This window comes from Coffea arabica, chromosome 8e (genome assembly GCF_036785885.1).
Source record: "Coffea arabica cultivar ET-39 chromosome 8e, Coffea Arabica ET-39 HiFi, whole genome shotgun sequence".
NCBI classification, from domain to species: Eukaryota; Viridiplantae; Streptophyta; class Magnoliopsida; order Gentianales; family Rubiaceae; genus Coffea; species Coffea arabica.
Genome location: NC_092324.1, coordinates 31,055,790 through 31,063,066, shown reverse-complemented (window position 1 = coordinate 31,063,066; position 7,277 = coordinate 31,055,790).

Genomic DNA, 7,277 nt, shown 5'->3' with positions numbered 1-7,277 from the left:
CAAGAATTACTCTAGTTAAAATGCTCCATTTTTAGAGTTCAATCTCATGAAAATCAAGGGCATAAGACTAGGGGTTGAAATCCATTTCTCAAATATGAAATGAGATGCAATTAACAAAGAAAGTTAGGCAACCAAGAAACGCATCAAGAGAGGTTTAATCCTTTTGAAACCAAGATTCAAAATGAAGGTCTAATGTTCAAAGAGACCTTGTATCTAACCATGAAATCAAACTTAAAATGAACTAACAATCTCAAAGGAAAGTTAAAAGTTCTTAAAAGAGCATTTTGTTTGAAACTAGAAAATTCCAGCTTTGTACGACACCATATCATAACTCGAGTTCTGTAAGTCCAAAAATTGAAAACTTTATACCGTTGAAAAACTAGGTTCAATGTACTAAAGTTTCTAGAAGACACTTTTCTCAGATTCAAATCCAAAACCATTCAAATTTTAGCTCCAACTCACTATTCCAACAAGAACAGAGCAAAGCAGTCTTGCATTTTCAGTAAACTTTAAAAATTTGGCAAAATTCATAGAAATAGAATCAGCCCTTGAAATTTATATCATTGAAAAAAATCCAAGTCTAATTTTAAACGCAATAAACAGAACTCAATTTGGGCTTTCCTACTCCAAGATACAATAGATTTAGGAAAGCTAATTTTTAGAACCTGTTTCACGGAAATTCTAGTTTTGGAGCACTTAGCATAGTTTCAAAATCTGGTCATAACTAAAGCTACACAACTCAAAATTTAGCGTGGTTTGTGACATTGAAAATGCTAAAAATCACTGGAAGGAACTATCATAAAATTCGTTTGGTAAGATAAGTGAAAACGAGTTACAAACTGCAACTACACTTGTTTCTCGGATGAAAAAAGTAAGAAAAATCAGTCAAATTTGCTGGTTCACTATAGCTCATAGAAAATGAACTAGAAGGTGAATTTTATACTGTTGGAAAGCCTCAGAGTCTAGTTTCAAATGCCACAAATGAAACTTGATTTTGACTTCTGGACGAAAAGTTATGGGCTGATACGTACACACTGGTTTGGTATCCTGATCAGAAATTTTCCAGGTTTGCACTCTCACTTTAACCCAACTTTAATTCAACCAAATGAAATGCTTTTTGAGAGATAATTGACACATAAACACCAACATATAACAACCATTTTGGCACCAAAATAATCACAAAATTCAAAATTAACATGAGGGGATCAACCGGCAAAATTTCGAACAGCATACTTCTTCCTTTCTTCAAATTTTCTTTTCAACATTCCCAACCAAAATCAAGTCATAAATCTTCAAAACAATCACCAAACAAACAACAAAGCACATAATAATTTCTCAAGGTCACTACCTAAGAAGCCACCTCAAGACATCTACCTAGTGTCAAGGTTCAATGAACCCATCAACAACCCAATGCTTAACTAGTTAAAACTAACTAAACTAACCATAAGTTGGAAGGAAAAATGAGAGCTTTGGGGTGTTACCTTACTTCCAAGAGATGAAAACCAAACTACTAGAGTTTAATCTCTAAACCACCAAGGTTCCTTCCTCCTTCAAGTCTCCCTTCAAACTTGAGTGATGTTCCAAGAAAAGGAGCAAGATTGGAGTGAGTTTTTAGAGCAAATATGGAAGGAAATGAAGCTGAAATTTGGGTAAGAAATGGGATGGAATGGCCGGCCAAGAGGGAAGAGGGAAGAAAGGGTTTGTGTGGGTTGTTAGTGAAGTGATGGAATGACAAGGAAGAAATAACATAAAGGTGCTTTGGTGCAAAAAGTCAACTAATGAATAGTGGGCCATTATTACTCCTAATTGAGTTTGAGTTTAATGCAACTCACTCACCTCTAATCTATCAATTAACTTTTTATAGTCTACTATTGATCATCCTTAATTCTTCAAGACTACTGCACTCTCGGACCGAATTTTGTCTTGAAAAACGTATATTTACTAATTCTCACTAGTTGAGCCGCAGAAAAATTAACTTTTAAAACAAATGTGCTAAAATATAATTTGGGGTAATGTACAATATAATTGTAATTAAAATGGATGAAATAACTTAATTTAAGCAAATGAATAAATAAATAATTAAATAAGCCAGTAAGATAAATAAAAGTAAGTAAAATAAAAATTTCGGGTTCTCACATCCTTCCCCCTTTAAAATTATTTCGTACTCGAAATTCATACCTCGATCTACGAATAACTCTGGACACTTCTTTGGGATCTTCTCTTCAACTTCTCAAGTTGTTTCATCGATTCTATGATTCCTCCATAAAACCTTCACTAAAGAAATTTGCTTGTGTCTTAACTCCTTCACTACTAGCACGTTTTCCAACTTCACTTTATCCTCAGGTGTATTTATAAGAAAGACTAGATATCCTTTAACCCCACTACTTATCAATTTCCTAACTCGAGTCCCCGAAATTAAAACAGATGTTGCTAGTCTATCCCTCACATTTAACTTCAGAGTTGCTTTCCTCGTGATGCACAATTCTGCTTATTTCATCTTACAATCCAACTGAGTATGGTATCGAGCTAATCAATCCATTCCAAGTGTCATATCATGTCCCTTAATTATTAGGCTCATTAAAGCTACCAACTATTTCCTTTCACCAACCCAAATCTCACAATTTTAATACATCGAGTTGGCAATCAAACATTGGTTCCCAGTTTCAACCCCAAGTTCCCGATTTTGGTCCACCGCCGATTCCTGGTCACCTGCAAGACCTTGGGGTTGCCTATGCCCTCAAGTACGGTCTCGCCCATGTCTTCTACCATCCACGCCTTATCACAGGTCTATAGGTGTGGGATAAAAATTAATTATACATATAAGTCATAAAATCAATTAAAAGCAAAGTAAATTTTCATATGTTATAAAAGATCATAATAGTTACATCAAGTTTGGATAAGTTTATCAAATCATTTCAAAAGAAAGAGGGAAAAAACAAGGTCATAGCAAAATGTGCTAAGTTGCAAATGTACAAACAACAAAAGGACTTCATCCACTATACAAAAGATTACAACCTCTAAAAGTGTCAATCTAGATTAGGGTATAACCACAACTCCTATCTTCCAAGTGAAGTTAGATTCATCCCCACTCGTAGAGCTCCCACTACTTTGATTCCTCTCATAGCCATTAGCACTAACCACTCTCTCTGGTACTCGACTGCTTTGCAGCGGATCTAGCAGCTTGTTGAGCATTTCCTCCTTCCTTAGAGGCGTTAGGGCAACTTGAAATTTGATACTCGACACTATCGCATATAAGGCATTTTTCTTATTTTCTCCAATACTCGGCTTCAGTGTGGTTAGACTTGCCACAGTATCCACAAGTTACGTGAGGAGTCATGGTCTGACCAGCTTGAGAAATCCCCTTTTGCTGATCTCACCCGCCCTGATTTTCTTTTGTCGGGGCTCCCTTTGGTGGAGTTCTTCCGGATTTCTCGGGCATCCTCATTCCTCCAACCCCTTTTCCCACTTTAAGAGGTTGGGTAGACCTCTCGGACAGTCCAAGGGCATCGCTTGGGTTATCCCTTTTTCTAGCATGAAAAGTTTTGGATTGGGACTTAACATTTTCTACTCTCTGTGCCTTATCCAAGGCATCCATGAAAGTTGTGATCTGGGCAACTGTTAGGAATTCTTGGATTTCTACATTTAACTCTTGAATAAACCTCCTTATCTTTTTTCACTCCGTGACCACAAGCTCAGGGACAAATTTAAAAAATTTGGTAAACCGTTCCTCATACTCGACCACACTTAGTAACCCTTGTTTCAATTTAATAAAGTCGTCCTCCCTCTTTTCTTGTATCATAGGCGGAAGGAATTTGGCATTAAATTCCCTCTCAATGTTTGCCCAAGTCCAGGAGGTTTGTTCTCTTTCCCACTTCGCCTTAACAACATTCCACCACGAGCGTAATCTAGAGCAACAAAAATCTCTACCATCATTTCAAACCAATTTTTCGCTGCCTCGGGATCAGACCTTCGGTGAAACTTAGGTGGGGCGAACTTCAGGAATCGCTCTAAATCTCTATCCTCACCCCCTCTCTTGATTCCTAGGTTGGTTGATTGGCTTAGGGCCTTGGCACTCAGCTAAACGCTCCAGGACATCCGTTATACGATTAAGGGTCGTAGCTACTTGGTCATTCCCTTCATTCCTAGGGTTTTGGTTCGAACCAGTCGCAGATCCCTCACCTCTCTCGAGAGTGCGGGGTTGCCGAAACCCACACCCACGTCCTCGCCGATCCATATAGCAAGATTTTAAATGCATAATTAAAAGAGAAAAAATAAGCATAGAAATTTAAAAACATGTACAAATTGTAAGAATACTTTAAAATCAAAGTATAAATCTTTACATAACTAAAAGTCATGTTACATGTCAAGAGATCATATAACGAGTCAATAATATCAAATACAGGACATAGGCATCCAAGTGTCTTAAAATACAGGGGTACATGCAACAAAATACAAAAGACCTCAAGGCGAGAATCACCCCTACTAAATCCTTAGCAAAAGCCAAAAGGTCGGGAGATTACTAATATAAGTGAACCGAACTAGTCGATCCTACAACCTCAGAAAGGTCCTCCTCGGGGTCCTCCTCCATAGGCTCGATCTCCACCTTAACAACAGGAGCAGCCTCTCCGGTTCCATTTCCAAGCAAAGCCTCCTCTAGACGATTGGCCATAGTCACACACTTAACCATAATACCATCCACGCGGTTCCCTGTCTCCTCAACAATCCAGATGAGGCGCCCCTCGGTCTCCTGAAACTGAGCATGGGAAGCGTCAGCCCTCTGACGCTCCTCAACTACCTTAGCCTCTAGCTTCTGGATCAGGGCAGCCTGGGCCTCCATAGTGGCCACCATCTCCTCTCTCTCAGCTCGTGCTATCCTAAGGTCACGGGTCAACTACCTCTACTCCTCGACTACCCCTAACACCATATGGTTAGGGTAGAAGAACCTCTCTCAACAAGGGCACGTCCTAACCCGCCTAGCGGATGAGTACCGAAGTAGGGGTCCGCCAGCAACCACCCGAAATGGAATCATGGGAAGGGGTCTCTTAATCCTATCATCATCACTATCACTATCCATATCCTACAAATAACCTACAAAACTAAAGGTTAGGTCCTTATAATCACTAATACCATTTAAAATTTAACTTAAGATCTATCACGAATTTCTATGATCAAAAGTTCACGACTAAGAACTCCTAACCCTATTCCAGATATTTCAAACCTAACGCTCTGATACCAACTGTGACGCCCCCACCTCTCTCTAGGGCAAATCGTAGGATATTAGCGGGATGCCTGTCCAACTCTCGTCAGGACTCATGCACTCGTTCAAGTTTAATAAAGGATCACAATTAACCATCGACTTAATTAAGAAGTACTTCGAATATGCAAGTTTAAAATTCTCAAGTAAACTATTTATGATTACAAATCACAAATCCCAAGTATAACAAAATTTACACTTTAATGGTCTCCAATAACATACAAAAGTATACTAGCTTCCACCAAAAGTTCCTAGTCTAGAACTTCCAACTTCAACCTCCAAAGCCTGTTAGGGAAAACAAACTTAAAGGAATGAGCTAACGCTCAGTGAGGCCAAGAAAACTTAAGCAAGCAAGCAAGTAGCACCAACCAATCAAATAACATGCTTGCAAGCAACTTTAAACATGAACTTTCATTTAAGTGCACAAGTAGGAAATAACACATATGGAAGGATACGGGAGCTCTCAGGAGCTATTTCCATGTATCGACCGATTTAAGCCATTTGGGTTGACTCTCTGTCAACTCAAGTCGTAACATGACCGCAGCGCTCCACTTACTACCTCCATCCAACATAACACTTATTCGGATCTGAAACCAAACATTCATGCAGGGACGATACTATTCGAGTATGCTAAGCGAGATCTTAAAATATCAAACTATATCATTTCCCAAGGTTCACCAAGCTTCTCGACCAAACTCTTGCCGGCTCGAGTTACGATGTTATTCAATGGACTGGGACGTCCCCACAAGTATAATTGGTCGATGAGACAACGCTCCAATTGACTTAGAATTGTTCATGGTTCTGAGTCGGTATGAGAGGCACGTCCCACCCGAATAGGTGTGGTACATGCTGCCATTTAGAGAATCGATCATAGCACTGAATTGGTGTGAGAGGCACCTTCCATCCAAATAGGGTGTTGTACATACTGCCGCTCAGTGCTCACGAGTAAAAACATGTTCGAGTACAAGTGCAGGTCATATACATTCATTTCACAAGTATCATTCAATCACGACAGAGAGAGAGAGAGAGAGAGAGAGAGAGGACGAGAGCGATAACGTACACCCTCTTCTCGACAAGTTCACGTATCATATAGCACTTGTACAAATATCATTTCAATCATAGGAACATTGAGCATGCACTTGACACTCACCAAAAATCAAGGGCAAAACAAGAGAAAAAGCGAGAGGTCAGACAAGCTCCTCGGCGTCCACGTGACTACCTGAGACATGCACAATCACGATTACCTATGTACTCGACCAAGGCTAATAAGAAAAACAACTTCTTGCTACCCACTCTCAAGGTCACAAGTTCGAGTCAAGTTAAAGGAACTTTTCTTGTTAAATCATTGAAATAATACCCAAAGGTCGATTTCGATTCAAGTTGGGGTAAGAAATCTCAATTCCAAAAGAAAGTATCATATTTACTTTTGACACGAAAATCAAAAAAAGGAAAAATGGTTTTCATCTCTCCAAACTTCAAGTCCTACGCCCAACCTTTAGAATATAAGGAGCATTCACATTTTCTAAACTAATGGAGTTAGAATGTATCAAAACTCCACTCATTTCCACAGTAAATGTCAAAGTTAAAGGTTCCAAGTTTCGAGGATAAAACTAGTGAAATTTTTCAAGAATTACTCTAGTTAAAAAGCTCCATTTTTAGAGTTCAATCTCATGAAAATCAAGGGCACAAGATTAGGGGTTGAAATCCATTTCTCAAGTATGAAATGAGGTGCAATTAACAAAGAAATTTGGGCAACCAAGAAACGCATCAAGAGAGGTTTAATCCTTTGGAAACCAAGATTCAAAATGAAGATCTAATGTTCAAAGAGATCTTGTATCCAACCATGAAATCAAACTTAAAACGAACTAACAATCTCAAAGGAAAGTTAAAAATTCTTTAAAGAGCATTTTGCTTGAAACCAGAAAATTCCAGCTTTGTGCGACACCATTTGGGAAAATCATAACTCGAGTTCTATAAGTCCAAAAATTGGAAGCTTTATACTGTTGGAAACTAGACTCAATGT